Genomic DNA, 21,252 nt, shown 5'->3' on the forward strand with positions numbered 1-21,252 from the left:
TGCCGGGAGAGAAGGGAGGGAGAGGGGGACGGCGGGGGGGGCACGAACGACACCGGGGGGAGCGGCGGGGGAGCGGGGTTCCCCGGGCTCAGCCGCGGCCGCTCATCCTCCTCCTCCTTCCCCGGGTCTGTTCGGGGGTTGCTGTTTTGTGTGTGTGTATGGGGGGGGGGGGTTGGGTTGAGCTTTTTTATTGTTTTTATTGTTTTTTATTATTATTATTACCTAAGGCGTCGTAATTTAGAGGCGGAAAACCAAAAAAAAGCGACCCCAAACCAACGACCCCCCCCGTCTGCTCCGTGGGGGCTGCTGAATCCGCCGATGCGATCCCTAAGAATATTAAAGTCTAAATTAAAGCATGCTGGGAAACGCCGGCTCCCACCGCAACAGGGATAGCGATGATGATGATGATAATAATAATAATAAACCCGGCAGAATCGGGAGCGGTTTGCGTGCCGTGGAAGGGGAGGAATTGCTGGAGAGTAATAATAGGAAAGAAAACAAGTCGGAAGCCCGTTATATAATGCGCTGTGCAGATAACGAGAGCGACGGGCTATTTTTATTTTGTTTACCGTGTGCTGTGTAGCAGGGACTCCGCCGAGCAGCATCCCCGGCCCCGCGTGGAACTGGGGGGGTGATGCGGGATTCACGCATTCCTGTGATGCTCCCAGATGGAGAAATCCGGCTTCGTAAAGCCTTCCTCCTTCCAAATGTTTGGGGTTTTTTTCCGCCCCCCCTTCCCGTGTGTGCACGGATCGGTGTGCAGGTAGATGACCTTTGCCGGAGACCTTTTCCCTTCCCGTACGGTAAAGAAATTCATATTTTGTAACGCGGGTTACACTTTAACCTTTCGGCGCTCGGGGTTACGTGTTGTATGCGCTGATGGTTACTTTTACGTGTCAGATGTGGTCAGGCGTAGTGAGCTACCCCGCTCGCACACGGAGAGGACTCAAGGACTTTTAATTTCAGTTTCAAACGAAGCCTTCCCCCCCTCCCCGCAGGAAAATCCCGGCGTTTGCCTCCAGCTTTTTCCCGTTCGGGTGATGGGGATGGCTCAGCTTTGCCGTAGGGAGCGAGGGTTATGAATGAGGTGGGGGGGGGGGAATTGAGAATGGCCGGGGAAAATATTACGCCGTGGTTATTTTTGCGATGCTGCGAGATAATAGTAAGTTGTAATCGCACACGCGATTGCGCCTAATTCGTTCGTAAAACCGGCCTGGCGTTTTGCGGCTGCTTTTCAGAGGGAGGCTGCAATCTCCTTGCTTTTTACGTAGAAGCAGAGGTCGATAGGTTTTTCCTCTTCGTCCGTCTGTCTGTCTGCCTCGTCGTGCAGCGACATGTCAGCAGTGTAGGCTTTCAGCACGCTTACTCCATCCCTGATCAGTCATGTAATTAGATCAGGCTGCCATGGCAACAGGCGGTGCTCACCGGGCCAGCCAGGTGTGTGTGCGGATGCCCGGTGGCCCGCTGGGCGACCACCGGCCTCTCTCCGTGGCCATCGCCCAGGGCTTCCCGAAAATCGAAGGATGGTGGTTTCCTGATGGCTGAACTTCTCGGGGAGGGTGTTCTTCGCCCAGAGTAGTGTCAGGCGGACGGGGTGGATGGTACGTGGCAGGCTGAGCAGGTCAGCCAAATCAGCCAAATCCTCGAGTCCACTGGCCTTTATTATTAGCCAATCCACAAAGGTGTTGTGCTTCATAAAAATGCTTTTTGCTTGTAAAATGCTTGCATAAAAGTTTCTTGAGAGTTTTCGCTTTTTTTTTTTTTCCCCTTCTGGCAGGCTGGTTTAACTGTTTGGTGGCTGTAATTGTTTGCTAGTTTGTGACAGTTCCCATTCCAGCATCCCTGTTTTAGGCCACGAGCTTGTTATTCTCCACTCCTGTACTGTACCTCACACCTTCTGGCTAGTAAAATTAAAATCACTGTTACCTTATACTGCTATTGTCACTTAGATTTGTGAGGCCTCTTCGTAGTTCTTAGCAAGATCTAGGTCCATTTATGTTTTAGGTAAAAGCTGTCTTTATTTACGCTCGACAAAATGCTATTAAAACCAGTTTTGTCTTTGTAAATAACTCATTTCCAATGTTGTTATTTTTTGCATTTTTTTTTTTTGAATTTGTGGTCATCAAAATATTATAACCACAGAGCAGGAGACCTGCCACAGAGTCTGTAATACCTTGAAAAAATATGCAGTCTGATTAGCTTCAAACTGCATGCTGTTCTTAAGAATTTATTCAACCAAACAATGTACATTTGTCTTCATTCCCACTGCTCTTTTGAGGCACTTTTTCACAAACATAGGTCTAATTTTTTAAAGGCACCGAATTTGGCACTCTGTTCTAATGTCATAAATCTGGAGTGACTCCAGGGGACGGGATTGTGGGCCACTTACATGGGTGTATATCTAGAATAACTCGATTTATTGGACTTAATCCAGGCATGTAGTAGAGTAACAGAGCGCAGAAGGTGCTCTGCTGCGTGTCACTGTTATTTTCTCTATATCTTTTTAGGGCAAAAAGCACTGTGGGCTTAAATAGTATTTTTGCCTGATTAAGGAGCTGCATTAAGCATCTGCAGAAGTGGTTAACACTGCTATTCTAGTCACTAATCTTGCGTGCACTTACACTAACACTGAACTTGGCCTGGAGGATTTTGTGTCTCGATGATGAGAAATCAGCACCCACAGCTCGTGAGCATTTGTAGTACCAGGCAGGAACATAATGCAATCCAGAAATATCTCAGTAAAACAGATATTTTAATCGCTCTGATGGTAAAGCACCGGAGCTGGAGGAGGTAATGAGAAACACCCATCAGTGGTTCAGCTTTTGCGGTGCCAGGCAGCTGGTGGTCTTGGCTTCGGTGTGATGAGTTTGCAGGTCTCAGCCTGCCAGCCAAGCGCAGGTGTTTATCCTCGGAGGGGTGAGGGGAGCTGACAGGCAGTTTCCTATACCTGAAGCGCAGCTTTTCAGTGCCTTGACTAACTCGCCCTTCTTGATAGGAAAGAATGTCCTCTGCTCGGCACAGCCACCTCTGTTTTGGGCCTCCATACTGAGGGGGTGGCTTGAAATAGAAGAGCCTGTTAGGAGGACCGGCTGGAGAGAGTGGAATAATCGTGTGCAGGACGATTCCTGTAGAGTGACCCTTTGTGTGCTGCATGCTGCTTATACATATTTTATTGTAAGACAAATCACCTGCGTGACTAAGATCATTAGAAAGTAATTATTTTCAAAAGGGCTATATATAACTAATTAAAAGACTTTTTGAAAATAAACAGTGCAACTTTTTTCCCCTTGCCATTCTGGCCTGATTGAATTTATTTAGAAAGGCTGAAAAAAATAGTTTTGTTTTCAAAGATATTTACAAGAGACCTGGAATTTCACTTAATAAAAAAATTTTATGTAATAGGTTCAGTGGCCTAGTTTCCTCTTAATTAAGAAAGTAGACACTTCGATGCAGTCACCTGAAAAGGAACTGAGGATTTAAACGTTAGGATTTAAAAATAATTGTTTAGTAACATAGCTAGTAAAACAAAATCAAGGCCTGAGTTTCCCCTTGCTGAAGTTTAGCAGCACATCTTAGTAGACGGTAGTCAGGATTGTCATTGTCATCGTTCGTACAGTGTTACAGTGTGCTGCTTTTGTTGTGGTGTACTAATTGAAGGGGAAATGCAATAAAGAAGTATGGCAGGCTCTAAAGGAAATGCCTGTCAGAATTGCATAGATGAGCTGAAGTACTGGCTGGCTGCAAACCTACTCCAGCGTGTAAGGCAGCTCTTGCTGATGCTGCTTGGGAGAAATCAGGCTGTGTGACAGCCTTAGCTCAGCACACAGGTTCGGAATGATATGGCTGCTTGGGGGGACCCAACAGGTACAGCGTGTACCGTTCACAGAGAGCAGACAGCAGATTTAGTTGTGGGTCTCTTCTGAGACTGCTGTAACCAGCTCTGCTTAAACAAATACAAATATAATTGTCAGGAGAAGCACAAGTTCAACAGGCTTGGCACAGGTAAATATTCCATTGCAAAGAAATGACGTGCTGTGTTCCAGTGAATTCAACAGCCCGAGCTTTGCAAACTGAAAAAACCTGACCTCGTCCTTTCATTTTACTTTTATGCAGGACTATGAGTGTGATAAATAGAAAGTAAGTAGGTATTTTGCACAAAGTCACTGTATTTTGCACAAAGTCACTGTATTTTGGAGTCTTGTTCAGTGGTTCACATTCATTATGTAAAGAAGTTGATTTTGACGTGGTTTTGCCTGAGCTGCTACATGGCTAACGTTTTAAAATGTAAGAAACTTTGCCAACTCCTGACTTTTGCAGAAAGACAAAAAGTGCATTGATGACCATTATTCATTTTTTATCTGAGTGCGAGTATTGAGAAAGTAGTGCTCTACGGTTTGCTTTTTTTTTTTTGTTATCTCAGAGCTGTAGTCTGAGGTGATTGTACAACGTGGGCAAATGGTCCCCGTCTGCAAAGTTACTTTTGTATGTGCCCCAGCGAGGGTTTTGCTGAATGAGGATTGATTAAAGAACCTATCTAGAGTTAAGCGTGTGTGTCAATCCCTCCATAAACAGGAAAGAGTAAGCATGCTTGTAAACTGAAACAACAAAAAATTCTTCTCAGTGAAGGAGAAATGGTCCCACTAAATCCTTTTACTGTTCCTAGTGTGATAAAAATAGTTGGTGGGGTTCCAAGTGAAAAAGCAGAATAATTTTTTTAATATGCAATGTCAGCAGAAATTCAGTGCTGGCGTTTTATAAGTTTACTGACCAAAATAAAGAAATAGAAAAAAAAAATCGCATTGACAGAGCTTTCCTTTGTTTGTAGTATTTGGGAATTTGCAGTAATATGCATCGACTCTAGCATGCCACCACTAACGACAAAATAATGCATAAGGTAATATTCCATTCCCAAAGCTGATTATTTTTCACTTAAAAGTAGTAGTTGCAGCAGTATGTTTTCTGGATGATGCCCCTCTGCAAATAAAGTGTGCTCTATTGGCAGTGAAGACAGTCATCACAACTTGCTTATGATTCTTCACTTCATTAAGTTCACATTTAGGAAAAGAGCACTCAGTTTGAATGAACAGGTTCTGCTCTCTACTGTATGTACTCTGTCTGCAGGATTAAATCTGTAGTTCATTTGTGCTTGAGTAATAGCAAAAGCAGTCTCTCTCAGTCTTGGTTGAGATGTCTTAGCATGTTGTAAATTGTTTGACTCTTAACTGTGCTTTCGTTTCTTTTTATTTTGGTTTCCATCTCCTCCACTCCTGGATCAACAGTCACATTGCAGGCCAAGCCAAATGGGCAAGCAATACAAGCTGTGAATTTATTCTTGACCCCTGCAGGACAGTGAACACCTCCATTTTTGTCTTCACCGTACGGATATGCACTGCCTATAAGGTGAGAATATAATGCTTTTTATTTCCTCTAATGAGTGTATGCTGTCTGCTCTGGGCTTTAGTCGACGTGGGCGCCTTACCGATGTCTGTATGATTACCTTACCAGTGATAAGTTTGTACTTCCCTTGCCTGGCAGCAGAGGTCCTTTTGAGAAACTCTCGTCAGAAATATTCTATTAACTCTGGTGACTCAGTTCAGTGACTTACAGGACAGTGGGTTCCAGATGAGTGGTTTTATGCTCACCTCAGGTCAGAGCATATTCAGTTAGTAAAAGATGATAGTATGAATGGAAAAGTTTACAGGATTTATTTGTGTTGTAAAAAGCCACGCGTAAAATTGTATCAATCCTTCCTGCACTTCTACAAATGTTTTCAGTGGTTCTTGTTGCTTGCAGCTTGCCTGATTTTCTCAATGTTCTGAGTTCCTCCTGTGTGCTATACTTTGTCCGGCATAAAGATACTTTCTAGGATGACTAGTCACTACTGACGTGCCTGGATGTCTTTTACTCTGGTTTGAGGAATGGTTTCAATTCTTCTGATATTTTTCCTTGAAATGCTGTAGCCAGACAGGATGTAATAATGCACATATATCAGTCTGCTCTTGCACTCCTCGCTTTCTACTTCCCATATGGTTGTGGAGAGTACCTTGAAAAAAACAATTCTCAAGGCTCGAGGATCATACTGCCAATAAAAAGAACATAAAATTTTATTTTATTTCTTTAATCTGATTGTCATTAAGCCAGCTTTTTTTTTTTTGGACCTGTTATATGATTTTTGTGTGCTTGGGATTGGCAATACTGCTAATGCTTAAAAAAAAAAAAAAAAGATAAAGGGTCATAAGAAAATTGTCCGTGTCTTTAAGTAAAAGAAAATTAAATGTAGTGGTTACGTGCAGAAAATCAAAGGGTTTTTTATTTCTACTTACAGCCAGAAAACTCAATTACTGTAACATTCTCCTAACGAGGGGCTGATCAGAAAATCTCCATTAAAAAGTTATTCTGCAATGTATACAGCATGTTGTAGAAAAGTATGCAGCACATAATTTACATTTTATTATGGCTGCGGGGAAGGGTGCTGTGCTTTAAAGGGAAGTTGCCTAAGCAAGTAGTTACATGCAAAGACGTGCCTGTTACAGTTTACAGATGAGCTTGAATGGTGGGGGTGGGTTGTAACCACTCTGTTTCTTGGGACCAATAAAAATGTCTTGAGAGTGAAAAAAGCAGACCAAGTGACCGTGCGCTGACACATTTTGTCTTAATGTTTTGGAAGAAAACTGAGTTGGTAGCAGCTATTGACTTGGGAGATGGAATAGATGGAATAGAAGGAAGATTTTTCTTATGACATTATCATTTCTACAGAGCTTTTTTTTTTTTTTTGCTTGGGTTGTATGAAATTGTATTTATTTGCAGAAGTGATTACTACAGGAAAGGCTTATGTCTTAATTAGAAGTAATCGTTTGTAGTGCATTGGTCAAATCCTGTGAATAATCAGATTGTGGTACCCACAATGTATTGCTAAGTCACCTCGAATATTTTAGCATCTGGCATTTCCTGCGATTGCATGAGAAAGAATATTTTAGATGTTAGGCAAACATTTGGGATAGAAAATATAACCTAGTTAAGCCCGGTGCAGAGGCATGACAGGAATAGAGTACTGTGCTGCTTTTTTCTGTACTGCTGTAGCTGGAAAGTGTAGTGTTGGTTTTGTGGACCTTATATCAGATTTGTTTTGGCTTCTTTCTTATTGTTGGACCATGTTAGTCACTGAGTTTGGGGTATCTCTGTTGGCCTCATTAGTTCTCATTATTTCTAGAGAACGATGGAAATCAGGCCCACTGTGTAACTAAATAAGTGAAATAAAAATTATTGGGGTAGAGACTGCCTGCTTGTCTGTCACTGGATGTAACAGGCAGGCGTTTGCAGTAGCGATGTGAAAGAAACGTGACCTGGTGCCGAGCAGTGAGCAGCCACAGAAAGGTTGCACAGCTCAAGATAGAGCATCGCCTGCTTAAGAGCCATTGCATGCTAAGACCCGTCATCTTTCTGGCTTTCACATTTGTCTTGAGGTGAAGGTAGTGACATTCCTGCTCTGTTTTAGGCAGTCCTGGGTTATTGCTACAGAGTCTGTCAGAGGGACCGAACATTGGGCATGTTTTGACTGAATGCATCCAAAAGCAGATTTCGGAAACCTTACTTTAGCCCTGATGACCCTACATGTGTGTTCATGGCTTCACTCGCATGAGGAATCACCTGGCTTCAGGGAGCAACGTTGCTGTTGTGTGTGAGCTCCAGGTGTGCTTACTTTTCTAATCCAAGTGTTCTTGCAGAGCCTGAATAAGGACATGAGGATTAGTAAAAATAAAACAAAAATAAATAAATAGATACAGGTTTGTGTTGTTTGGTTGTGGTTTTTTTTTAATCATGACTTTATTTAATTTTAGCCTGCTCTAAAAAACATACTTACTGTTACTTGTTCAGAGCATGCACTGCCTCCTTCCACATGGGCAACTGATTCAGTGCTTTCTTTTAAACAGTTGTGTTGAGAGGGTTTTGCGTGAGACACTGGACATTTTAACAACTAAAGAGTTCTTTTTAATCTTTGCTACTACGGAATCACTTGATATGTATTAATCATATTATAGTATTGAGTTGAACTTACAGCCACAGCCCATTTGGATGAATTTTTTTTTCTGAATTTTCCATAAGTATGTCTGTACACTGCCCAATATGGCTTTTTTTTTTTAACATAAGACATGATTTCTATTTTATGCAGACTTCCAGCTTCTGCTCTCTGTAAATGGACAACTGCCTGTCTGTTTAAAATCATTTGTAGTGAACATAAAAAGAGCTAATCCGTCTATATCAGTGTGTCCAGTGATGGCTTTTTGATTGCAATATAGGTGTCCTTTTATCCTAGCTGTATTTATTTCTTCCCTCTCATACTGTTTACTAAGGCCTGGAGTAGTTTCAGAGCTAAAATAAGGTGTGTGATGGGGAAGGTATTAAGGGCACAAATTAAATGGAGATATGAACTAGGTATAATTGGATAGTAATTAGAAATAATTTTTTTTAATTGTTCGTTTTGTGTGAAAATGAATAACTGTAAGGTCAGCTAAATGAAGTGATGTGAATGCAGACTGTCATCTTAGAAATGAAGCTTTGCCATCCCCTCAGCCCTGACCTTTCACGTCTTGCTTTGTTGCTCCTTCAGAACATACCGAAGGTCTGGTGTCTGACTGAAAGTTCTGTAACACAGTCTGAAGTGTCAGTGGAGTTGGGTGTAGTGATCTGTATGCATAAAAACGCAAGGTGCACGTTCCTAATGCAATATAAGCCAAGACCTGAGGTTTAATTCATTGTCCAACTTCTGTTTTAAAAAGATGTATCTGTGGATGGAGCAAGAGACTTGCTGCCCATTCACTGTAACTTGTTAGCATTACTTTAAAATATGGGGTTTTGGAGGTTAGAGTAAGTGTGAGAGAGACCAAAAACTTCTACATGCCAAGGGCTGAAAGTGGTGAGATGACTCGATGGGATGTGCAGTTCTGTGTAAGCCTCAGCGTCTGTGCGTACCCTCCTCCTGCCCTTTCCCTTGCTCTGTGTGTTGGGCAGGGATGTGCTGGTGGGTTTTGCTGTGCCTTGATACCAGGTTGAAAGCCCAAGCGGCAGCATCTGCATTTGAGTGGGTGAGCTGAAGTGTTTCTCACGGTGGGGTGCTGTGATGGAGGCAGCCCCCAGATGTCATAATTCCTTTGTTATTTTCTAAGTCAGTTACTTAGCAGTGACCAACTCATTCTGGGACTAGCTGAAAACCTGACTTAAGGATTTATGGAGTTGCTCTTCACGCTGTGAAAAGGACAAACGTTGAAGTGTTTATTACCGGTATTGGAGTGTGGTTGTGTCTGTTACAATAAACGTGGTTGGTTTTCAGGTACCCATGCATGAAGGCCCTTGTAGTTTTGTAGATACAAGGTTTCTGTGAGGCTAGCTACTTAAAGTTAGGCATTAAAGGGGAAGGATAATTACAAAAAGCAGGCATAATTCTCATTTACTGTGCTTGTAATTTTTGTGCTAGTGATTGTTTTCTCATTGGCATGGTTCCTTTTCAGTGCCATGTGTAGTAGCTGAGTAGAGAGTGATTTTTCAAATTAATATGATAGTAAAAGCGTTCCTCCTCTTCCTTAGTCCCTGAGCACATCCCCTTCCTGGAACTGTGCCGTGTTCATAGCTTTCCCCAGATAGTTTGAGAGCGAGTAGATCCAGAAAATTCTCTGTATGTAAGAGATAAAATAAAAAAAAAATCCTAGTGGATTATTGCAGTAGAAGAAGTTGTAAGTTTATTCTCCATGTACCACTAGCAGTTAAAAACCCATAGCGCTAATGGTATGTAATGCATTTTTATTTACAGATTAGTAGGCTCTACTCAGACATATGACTAACAGGGAAGCCCCTCCCTTTAACAGTTGTATGTCATCTGCTTCAGAGAACTAATTACTTGGCAATTCCCATTTGATAATTCCCTCTTTATTTTCTGATGAGTTACTTAACAGTGATGAGCTTGTTGAGCAGAATACCGTGCTTAATCTGTGCTTCAGAAACTACAGTGCGGGCCTAGGGATGTCATTGTTTTCTAAATGCTGTTTAGCCTTGCCATAGGAACAGGGAAACCACACTAAGACAAGTTAACAGTTCAGTTAAAGTTAAGCCTGACGTGAGTGATGTGCAGCATTTGCCAAAAATTAAAAGGGGTTTAGGTTACTGTTACACTGCAAACAAGATGTTAAATACATAATTCCTTGAAAAATCAAAGCAGAACCTAACAGAATATAGACATTAAGAAGTAGAAGGTTGTGTCAGAGCTATGTTCTGTGTATCGTTTCTCCCCTCCAGTGAGATAATCCATTTTAAAGGAAATTTTTTTTTTTTTAAAAAAGAAAAAAAAAAGAAAAATCACTGTTTTTTTGTAATACTCATTTGACAGTTCAACTGATACTGGTGATTGTTGTGTTGTTTTAATATGAGTTATTTAAATAAATTATCGCTCTGTTTTCTCTACTGTTACCTATCTGTCTTTATTCTTTCCCAGTGCCTTTTCACATTCTTTTACTCTAGTGGCCACAGCAACCCTCGTTTCTGGCAGGGGAATGCATTACAAGTCTCACTGCTAATTACAACATTCCTAGAGGGTACCTGAGTTCAGCAGTGCTTAGCTACAGCGCCAGGTGAGCGGATTTATGGGGTGAAGTGACATAAGTCTGCCCAGGGCAGTCCTGGTAAGGTCAAAGAGAGTCTCTTCTGCAGATTAGGAGGTCAGATGGATCCTGTTCGAACCCAATGTCTCTGAAATTCAACCATGTGAAACCATGCTGCTGAATCTGATTAAAATTTGATTGTTGACTTGAGTAGAGGAAGGTTTGTGGATCAGCTACAGGCTAGCTGATGGCATTACCCCACATATAGATACCTGAAGAACTACATTTTAGCTGATCCAGTGCTATGAGCTGAGAATTCGGCTGTTTTTTTCACTTACTTGACTAAGAAGTGTAGTATTTTGCCTATTAGCTCACATGACATTGCATCATCAGGCTTGCTGATTTTCTTAGGTATTCACAATGATATCTCTTGGCCAGCACTGGAAGCTGTGTCACAGGCTTGTTTTATCAATGAGAAAAATGCATTTGTACATAGTTACATGTGTTTTTTGTAAACTTAATCAGAGGAACGGTAATTTTATGAAACGGAATTCAGAACAGTTTTATCTAATCGTGTTCATGAAGTGTACCAGCTATAAAATCTTCTGAAAAGAATATTAATCAAGTTGATCAAAGGTGGCTTGAAGTGCAGAATTCAGATCCGAACACAATTACTTTCTATCTTTTCATATGTTTTCTCTAGCTTGGTTGATTCTTTTAAAAATTTATTTAATACAAAAACAAGTTCCATTTTTTTATTTTTGGATTTTTTTTTTTCCTACAGAATATGTCACATTTTTAAAGCAAAGATGCAAGAGAGTAAGATGGATTAAATTTTGCATTTTATAAGATGTGGTATGTAAGGAGCATAATAAAACAGTCAAGTAAAACCCTACAGAAGATTATCGAACCATTTAAAAAATTTTTTTTACTCCCTATTTGCATTTTTTAATGACTCAGAGTGTCTCAGGTAGTGCTGTATAGGCATGGCTGAAAACAGAAATCTTCCATAAGAATCGGAAAAGAAAAGTATGACCATAAGCTGAATGCCCAGTCTACGATCCAAAAGGTTTGCTTACATACCTGGGGATTGTGCCTTGACAGACCCTTTACAAACCAGTATAGCTATTGTGCAGGGGCCTGCATCACAAGCCCTGGTGTCAGATTCATTTTACAGAGACAAGCAGAGAGTTTTTCAATGGTGATTTGGGCTGGTCTTCAACCACCTACTCAGAGGCAAAAGGTTGCAGTGGCAGTTCTCTGCCTGTGAACTGTCAAAACAACCCTCTGTTCGCCTTCCTTTTTGTGCTTAGCAACATTTTCTCAAAGACCAAGACTGTACTCAGGCAGCATTTCCTATGATATCAGAAGAGATCGTGCCTAAGGACATATAAATTTCATTCAAGTTATTTTCTTCCCTCAGCAGGGAAAGGCAATGTTCCTTGTCATTAGGGTAAATATAAAAAATAGAAGTAAAATGTTTGGCCCCAGACAATCCGATACTGGTAGTTCTGTCAATATTTATGCAAGCGAAAGACTGCCACATGAATATCATGAACATAATCTTTCAGTGAATACAAGTTTTTAGTTGTGTACTGATGTCTTAAGAATTGAGCATCTGCTTTAAAACAAACAAACAAACCTCAGCTCATTAACATACGGTGGAGGTTTTTCTGCTGGTAACTACTGTTGAGTTCCTGACACCCAGATGAAACGGTACTTTACTTCAAATGAGGGAACTAATACATCCTAGACTTTGTCTGTCTATTCTCTGGATTTTCTTTCCATTTTTTTTCCCACCAGCTACCCTGGCCTGCAGCTCCTCTGTGAGCAACCCTTGCTGATGGAATAGGCAAAGACGAAGTGGTGGATCTGGGCAAACACTTTGACTTTGCATTTCCTAATCTGCAGAATTGAGAGGCTGCTTCACCTCTCTGCTTAGGTCTTGTCTGTCTCCTCTTTGAATCAGGGATGAGTTTCAGGTTTCCTGTTTATCAGCCTTGCTAAATTTTCTTGGATCTCTGCTGTGATCTGACCTAATATTTTTGTTGTTGATGAGGCAATCTTGGAAATCACTTGTGATTGCCTTTGTCAACGTGACAGTTGATTAATTAAATGGTGGGGAGATAAGTGAAATGGCAGTGCCATCTCTATAACATGTTTTGAGGTCTGTGTTGTGTATTAAGAGGAAAGAGGCTGATGGTGGATCTTATGGACCAATAATCTGTAGTTAAAATTGCACGGTGTTTGTTTGGATAGCGCACAAATATATTACATTTTTACTTAAAATATATGTGATGATACAGTACTGGAAGGACAAAAGAAGGAGTGAAAGTCTGTATCTTGCTCCATATTTGCACAAGCTGACAGAACAACGCGGTCCCAGTGCCTGGTCTTCGGCTATAAGTATGATACAAACCTGCATGGGTACATCCTGCTATTTGTTGGTCGCTGCCAGTTTGTATCATTTGCAGCTCAATAGCAGGTTCAGTGGCAATACCATGTGTAGTGACTAAGTGAATTGAAGTAATTCTTGAGTGGAAGTATGACATTTGTTACTACTATCCAGATGTTGTTATCTCTTACAGAGGAGCCAGAAAGGCCCCTAAGGAAAACTCAGGTGGGTAGAAGGTTTTTAGTAAGCATCTGAAATACATTAAACAGCAGCAGTCAAGTACGCCCATGTTACCTAAGGAGTCAAACTTGTCGAATGTCACGTTGGCTGTGTGGAATGGGAGAAATGCAAACGAAGACACACTTCTGCTACATGTACAGCTCTGCTATGAAGTACACTCATATGAGCTGTCAGCTGGCTGGCTGCAGTGTTCGGTGCTGTTTATACAGCTCAGCCAGTGTGTCTCTGTGAAACCAGTGGTGCTGTGCAGCCCGTTCTGCAACAGCCAGGTTTTTATGCTCCTTATCTTCTTTCACGTGAACTGTCCATGTTGTGTGTTGAACAGACACAGCCAAAGGCAGCAGTGGAGTACGGATCTGGTTCCCACCTCCGTTACTTACTTGGATGCTGTAGATGGAGACATGTGGGTGCAAATGTGATGAGATAGAGTATGGAATCTGGCCTGAGGCCTCTGGGGATTGTTGAGGTCCTCTGGACTCGGAGTTGATGCTGGCAAGTCAACACTACTGATCAGTCTCTGCTTGGTTCGTGCTGCAGCAGGTGGGCATTCATTTGGCTTTTCCTTCAAGTGAAAAGGGAATGAGAACTGTTACTCAGTCCAAGTGTTGTTGGTCTTCCTCCTGTGCTTCAAGCAGATGTGTTGGTGAATTAAACTAATCTTTGTATATTCCAAGCAGTGTTTTGCTCTGTCATCCTTCTGTCCCATTTTAACCTTTTCCAGACTTTTTATTGCTGGCCAGTTAATTTTTCTCCTCGTCCCCTTCTCTACTGAGATTCTCCTGTGTTCAGCAGTTCTCGCTGGTGCGTATCTGACCTACTTGTGCAACTCCCTCACCAGATTTGTTACCTGCACGATACTTTGATTGTGTGTTGGCCCTTTCTTTGGCTCATTTATTGTGTGTATTTCTATGTGTCCAAAATCCATTTCTGCTTGGAGGGTTTCGATACCTCAGTTATTTTCTGCAGAACTGCAAATTTGAATGTTGTTTCATCTGCCTCTTCCTTCCTTGTTAGTCACAGTTGAATTCTGAGCTTTGCAACCCTGATGATCTGCATGGACAAGCCTTTCACTCCACACAGCCTTCTCCTTCTCCTCATGGGGAAAAAAAACTGTATTTCTTCTCTACGGCTTCATTGTGGGTACCAGTTTTCTTGGCTGAACGTTGGATTTTCATTGCTGTGTGACCTTTCCAGTCCTCCCTAGTTTCCAGCTGCAGTGTCTCTTCATCACACATCTTGCTTTTAAGGCTTTAATGAATCACTTGCATATATTTGTGTAATATTACATGCTGGCAGTGTTTAAAAAATTAAAAAATAAAATTCAGTTGTTTTTTCTGTACCTGAGTATTAGCCAGGAGTCACCCACTTTGAGTCATTGTTCATAAGTGGTCAATGTTACATTATTATCATATCATGGGATCTGGTGATCAAAGGATTCATTTTCTGTGTTAATAGCAGCACTTGTTAACGTTAGTAAGCTTTGAAAATGTAGTGTAGTTTTCACATGTCGTACTGGTGAGAGAAAAGTGACAGCTTGAGCAGTTTTCCTTGCGTTTCCAGTCGTTTTTGTACCATGATTCTGCTCCAGCGGCAAGGTTCTGTAGTAGCAGGTAATTTCAAGATAAAATGTAAGCTAAATGAAAAAAGAATGTTTGAAAATCACTTCATTGAGAAAAAGAAAAAAAATGGAACATGGTATGCATTTTGAGTGAGGCTCTTTGGTGAGAGAAAAATTCCTGGACTGCTATGGGAAAGTACCGGAATGAAGCACTGTATCACTGAATGAGTGAAGTTCACAGAAGGTATGACGTGAAAAAAAAATGGGAAGTGTTCTTTGTGGATCACTGTGTTTTTGCCAAGAACTGACTGTTGAAACGGTAATGTAGTTATAGTAGATTTTTTAAGGAACTCCATTAGTATTTTGGTTTTATAATTTTGGAGATGTTACATTTTCTCAAAAAACGAGGCCTTTATGAAAGGAAAATTATCAAGTGCTGCTTTCATCTGGAAATTGATAACCCTTCTTGTTAGAGGTAACAACAAAAGGATGTTATATTATCATTACATCAGAGGAAAATAAACATTTTCCCAGTGGGTTTACTCAGTGTATTTAAACAATAGCTTGAATATAGTTAGTTTCACTCTTCATTTAGGGTAGACAGTTTCTCAAAGTGAGAGAAATGTCTGATAAAAGCCAACCACATGCTTGTAAGATTATAATACATGGTTGCAGGGAGCTTGGAGGTATGAGTTACTACTTTTAAAATCCTACATTAAAAACAAGGCTAGACTCCATATTGATGGAGTCCCTTTAAAGGCAGTGCCCTTTTAATCAGCAAACAGGTCCTCTGTGCATCAAATAATTAAAAATAGAGCAAAGTTTCTGAACAAGGCGTCTGGCAGAAGCGTCTGTACTTCCATCTGTGCATGATTAGCAGAATGTTTCATGATATTTAAATAGCACAAGCTTTGCTCTCTTTTTTATTATTTGTTGTGCTGAAGACCTGTTTGGTTGTTAAGTGGTCTTTTTTGAATACTTACTGGCAAGGAATCAGGAAAGTGTATGGAGACATCTTGTACACACTGCAAATGCCAAATTGTCCCTTTTTTTCCCCTGAAAGAGACAATGCCCTTACTACTTTTTTTTGATAGGAGTTTTACCACATCCTTCACTTGGTTTTTAAGCTTTCTCGTGGACCAGTTCGTTTCAGAATTAACTGTGGCTGTTGCTCATGGGCTGTGTTTTCATTGACTATTTTTCTAATGGTGGAGCTCAAGGCACGTTACAGTGTGAGTACGGAGCAGGATGTGTTCTCAGAGCACATGTGGTGGTTCAGATCTGCAGCTTCTGCTGTCTGTGCATGGGAACCATGCATCTGATCTGCTGCGGACACTACTCTGGAGCCTTACCCTTTCAGCAGGGATGTAATCAGCCCGACAACAGCTTTCCAAGTGGTTTTCAGTCCTTAAGCTGGGACTCCTCCTTACTGGCAGCCCTTCAGCGTTGTATGGCATGCTCTCTGTCTCTGTCTAGCAACATGGTGCTTTGCAGTTGTAGCCACTGATTTCTTTCATAAAGCTCTTGTGTGTGTGTTTTAGAGACCTGAACAAGTAGGTATGCAATCAAAAGAAGCTGATGTCTGGATGCTAAGTGTGTTGCTGTAGCTGGTTGAGGGCAGTTCTGTTAAGTGCAAGTGCATGGTTTGGTGCCGAATGGCTGGCAGGGAGCTGGGACACTCTATCAGGCTCAGAGGTCCTTTGTGGAGAGCTGGTATTCAGTCCTTAAACAATATGTGTTCCTGGATGGGCATGGAAAATAAGAGCTTTTGTGGCATGTGTAAGTTGCATTTACTCTGTAGCTGGGCTTTTTGTTGCTGTTTTTTTCAAGGCTGTGGTGTGGGCTGTGCGAGTACTGACCTGGTGGGTCACCTCTTAACTTCGGCTCAGGACTTCAAAAGAAATTGTGGTTACTACTGAGAGCAAAGATCTTCACCTGTCAACACAAGCTCCTAAACTCTGTGTGTCCATACCTCAAACAAAGCACTGGGAAACTTCTGCTGGAGAGAGTCTCCACGTAGTTTTCACCTCACCTGGCTTGTGCAGTGTGCCTGGTGTCCATTATGCTGTTTCTGGTCCAGCTTCTGCAAAGCCAGGTGCTGCAGGCTTTCAGAGCAAGTTTTCCTCAGCAGAATTGTATCTTACGTGAGTGAGCAGTTTGAAATTCAGACTAAGGGGCGGGTGGTGGTGGGACCACTTTGCAAATGACTTTCCGTTGCATGGTTTGACTTCCAGGTGCCCAGGGAGGCCTGAAAATGAATGACTAGATGTGGAGGACTGCTGGAAGGACAAGAGAGGGAACAAACGTATTTTACTGTAAAAGCTCAGGGAAGCACGTGTGCCCATTCCTTCAGCTTAGACCTCTCTACTAGGTCATGAAGCTGCTCCACTCATATTTTACCCATCACTCTTAACACCTGTTAACACTGGCCATCTTAACAACTCATTTCTGCATAAAGAAGGAGAAATACTTTCACAGCTGATTCTTGATCAGTGCAGTTTGCTGGGCCTCATACTGGAATCTCTCCAGGAGCAGGAAAGGGAAGGAAGACTGGGGCTCATTTTGGAATGATGTAGAAACTTGTGTTGATCGGTTAGTTAAACGAAGCCAAGTTTTGTGTTTTGCTCCTAGTGCTTGTTCTCAGAATATACCATAATGGGTTTTTTGGAACAGCGTCAGCTTATGTTGTAAATGTGAATTCATTAACATTAGTATGAATCACGTTGTCAAATGGAATTTGTTTTCCTGTGTCTTCTGTCATGCTCAGGGTACTTCAAAGACTTTCAAATAATGCGTTCAACTATGATGGCCTGGTGGCTCTGTAGACAAACACAGATGCCCTTCTGGGTGCAGTGGGAGATCAAATTCAAGGATGGTTTTGCTGACTGGAGTGGGAAGAATACTGGTCGCGATGTTAGTATTACCCCCACTATTTTTAAAAAAAAGCATTTATGACAGGCTCCTTATTTTGGCAGGCTGGATTTTGCTGTTTATTACTTCATTTATAACTCTCAATGCAGTGTAAACAGAAAGATGAAGAATGGTAAGGCACATTATTGAAACTTTGTTGTTGCATTTCTAGCTCTCATAAAAAAGCAGGTAGCCCTTGATTTCCTGAAACTAAACCAAAGCTTCCTTTTATGACCCTGCAAAAGCACATCATTGCAAAGCAGGTAAACCCAGTTTCAGCCAGAGGTGGTAAGATCCTGTCCATTCATGTGAAAAATGAGGGTTCTGTTAGTTTTCTGCAGGTGTCAGGAGGACAGAGTGGTGCCTTGTATCACTCAAACCCAATTGTTTTCAGGATTATAATGAAAATGTTGATGACCAGGCAGTATAAAAATATTAGCAACTATTTTTATAACTCAGTTGTTGACTGCTGTAGACATGTTGGTTTTGGCCCTGTTTCCATGGGGGTTCCTTCTGTTGCCTTTTGGAGGGCTTTGAGCAAACCCCTTTGAATTGAATTTGAGGTGAAGTTAATTAGGAATGAAAGAGGTGTGCATGTTCTGAAATCGGCCTCCAGTTTCGGAGGGGAGAGAAGTGGAAATAACTGACCTGTACAGTGATAACTGAAGTACTTCATTACATGATCAAACCATAGCCGTAAGCTGAAAATTAGGTTTTCCTTGGGTTATTTGGGATATTTTATTTTGATCTGTAGCTTGTAGTGTTGTCTGTTAATGGAAAGCTTGACATGGTTTTTGTGTATTCCTCATAGAGCTGTTCTTTCACAAGGAGAAAAAGTTACCTACCTAACATTCACCTTTCTGTATGTGGGAACAGACATTCATAATTTTCAATTGGAACTGTTGTAAGAAAGCTTCTCCAAAACTTTACAGCTTGGTAGGGAAGAATGGCAATTCAGTGGATTCTCAGCTGTGCAGCTCTAATATATATTGCTTTTAAAGACACCTACATGTTATAATGAAAATACTTCTTACAGCCAGAGAGATGTAACCACAGACTAGATAATTACAGAAGAAATAGACTCAACTAAGTACTGAAACAGGAAGAAAAAAGCAAAAATGAAAAAAATATTTTTTTTTTAAGAGCAGTAGAAATGATAAAGAATTACTGTTCCATATATATTAAAAAAAAAGCTCAGTGATTCGCTATATGTTAAAGTTGCAATCAGTTAGAGAATACATGTGGAACAAAGGTCTGAAATGCTAAATACTGCAAATTGAATTGATATCCAGGGTACAGTTGTGCTCCAGAGAAAAAAAAAATTAATGTAAAACCAACAGAAGCCAATTTGGGGGAATGTATGAGTACTGTTAGGAAAGCTGAACAATGCATCTCTATGTGAAATTACGAGTGACTGGCGCGAGTGCTCTTCTATCACAGCAATGGCTGCTGAAATATTAAGCAAGTTAGCAAAAATTTACTGTTTAATATTTCTCAGGTAATGATTGTTCTGAATGCTTTAAATAGCACAGGAAATGTAGTGTCACAAGCTTGACATTTGAATATTAATATTGATACTGAAACAGCCTCACCACAAAGAATGCCAGCACTTGCAGGAGGAAGGACAGCATTTTGATCACTTAAAGGCACAAAAGTTTTAAGCCCTTGAGATAGGTTGAAAAAATACCTTATGAAAACTAGGGCAAAATTCCCTTCAGGATTGGACTTCTTATGTCCAGTTTTGGCAATATCACTGTTCCAGGTAAAGCTGGAAGCAGAGAGATGTCTTTCTGTCATTTCTGTCTTCCCCTGTCCTTTCCCATTTGCTATTTTTGAAGACTGTCTCAAAAAGATTAATATCACAGGGCTACAAAGTGTTTTGGATTCACTTGTAGAAATATATGAGTGTGTGGGTTCAAGAAAAGATGCATGGAGATGGATAACTTTTCTTTTCCATTCTCAAACTTGCTTGACATGTTGCAAGTTGTCTTCTGTAATGTCAATATTTGGCTAGGGGTTGCTTTAATTATTAAAGACAAACCTTTCTTTTCTAAGCATAAAGTAGGGCTGACTTTCCCTCTTTTAACAAGCAAGCTTGCTGTCCCCATGTCTGATGAGTGTGTGCACAGTCCTTTACTGTAAACTTATTATGGCTTGCCTAGTCTTTTTAAAAATGCGTGGTGAGATCAAAAAGATAATACAGCACTTCATATACAAATAAACAGTAAGGTGCAACCTACTTACCTGATGGAGCGAGAGGATGGTTGCCTCTTTGCATTCATAGTATAACAGACTTCCCCCAGAGAGGATGCAAAATAGAATCATAGAACCACCAGGTTGGAAGAGACCACTGAGGTCATCGAGTCCAACCATACCTATCTGCCACTAAGCCATATCCTTAAGTACCTTGTCTACCTATCTTTTAAATACTTCTAGGGAAGGTGACTCAACCACCTCCCTGGGCAGCCTGTGCCAGTGCCCAACGACTCTTTCAGTGAAAAATTTTTCCTAATGTCCAATCTGAAGCTCCCCTGGTGCAGCTTAAGGCCATTCCCCCTTGTCTTATCACCTGTCATTTGGGAGATGAGACCAATACCCACTTTTCTACAACCTCCTTTCAGGTAGTTGTAGGCAGTGATAAAGTCTTCCCTCAACCTCCTCTTCTCCAGGCTAAACAACCCCAGCTCTCTCAGCCACTCCTCATAAGGTCTGTTCTACAGCCCCTTCACCAGCTTCATCGCTCTTCTCTGGACACGCTCCAGAACTTCAACCTCGAGAGGTGAAGACTGGTGAAAATCATTGATGGTATGGTACTTAGCAAACAGAAGAGGCCAGCCACAGCCAGGGAATAGGAGTATTTCTGTTCTGTCACACTGTGTAGTGCAGTGTGGTTGTTGATGGTACCCCACTGTTGATAAATCTCTTGATAGCTTTTGGCAATTATGTTGTTATGTAGATGATTTAGTAAGTCACTTAGCTGGATAGTGCTGGTTGCTTTCCAAATTTCCTTATCACAGAGTATGTAGAGTACATTTTTGGCTTTGTACTGCTGTTGTAGGTTGCACCAGTTTGCTTCCAGCTGTTTGGCTATGTGCAAGCTAGTTAAAGGAGTTTTCTTTTTTGGGGGGACAGGAAGGAAAAGTTTGTAAGCCTCCTTTCTCTAAGTGCTTTGGTACTTGTGACTTTTCTTCCCTTCAAAAATATATCTTGCACTTTCAGGCTCTCTTATTTTCTGGCATGATTAATGGTAAGTTTTATCTTTAGAATGCAAATGCAGTTTTAGCATACTTTTGCACTGTATAATACTCCTTTCTGCACAAACTCTTACCAGACCATTTGAAAAGATAGGTATGTATTTAAAAAACAAACAAGCAGCAGCAAAATCCAGCTTACCTTCTGAAATATTTATATACTCATAGTCGTAGGTGCTGCAACGTATTTATGTCAGAGTTGTGACAAGAGTAAGCAGCTCCCTTCAGCCGTGTGCTACCCTCTGTTAAGTATGGGCAGGTCGCTAGAACTGCTGTAGTACTTTTGTGTCTCAGAGGTGAAAACCCCCA

The 21,252-nt window shown here is 41.2% G+C and overlaps 1 protein-coding gene across 7 annotated transcripts in view; it reads left to right on the forward strand.

Annotated features, from left to right (window-relative positions):
* Positions 1-21,252, forward strand: part of ATXN1 (ataxin 1) — a 246,872-nt gene that overhangs the window by 19,478 nt on the left and 206,142 nt on the right. For all 7 annotated transcript variants that reach the window (XM_069853657.1, XM_069853658.1, XM_069853662.1 and 4 more), the window contains exon 2: positions 5,280-5,400. The gene's annotated coding sequence lies outside the window, so the exon portion shown is untranslated. The remainder of the gene's footprint in view (positions 1-5,279; positions 5,401-21,252) is intronic.

The sequence above is a fragment of the Phaenicophaeus curvirostris genome, chromosome 3, assembly GCF_032191515.1.
Source record: "Phaenicophaeus curvirostris isolate KB17595 chromosome 3, BPBGC_Pcur_1.0, whole genome shotgun sequence".
In the NCBI taxonomy this organism is placed as follows: Eukaryota; Metazoa; Chordata; class Aves; order Cuculiformes; family Cuculidae; genus Phaenicophaeus; species Phaenicophaeus curvirostris.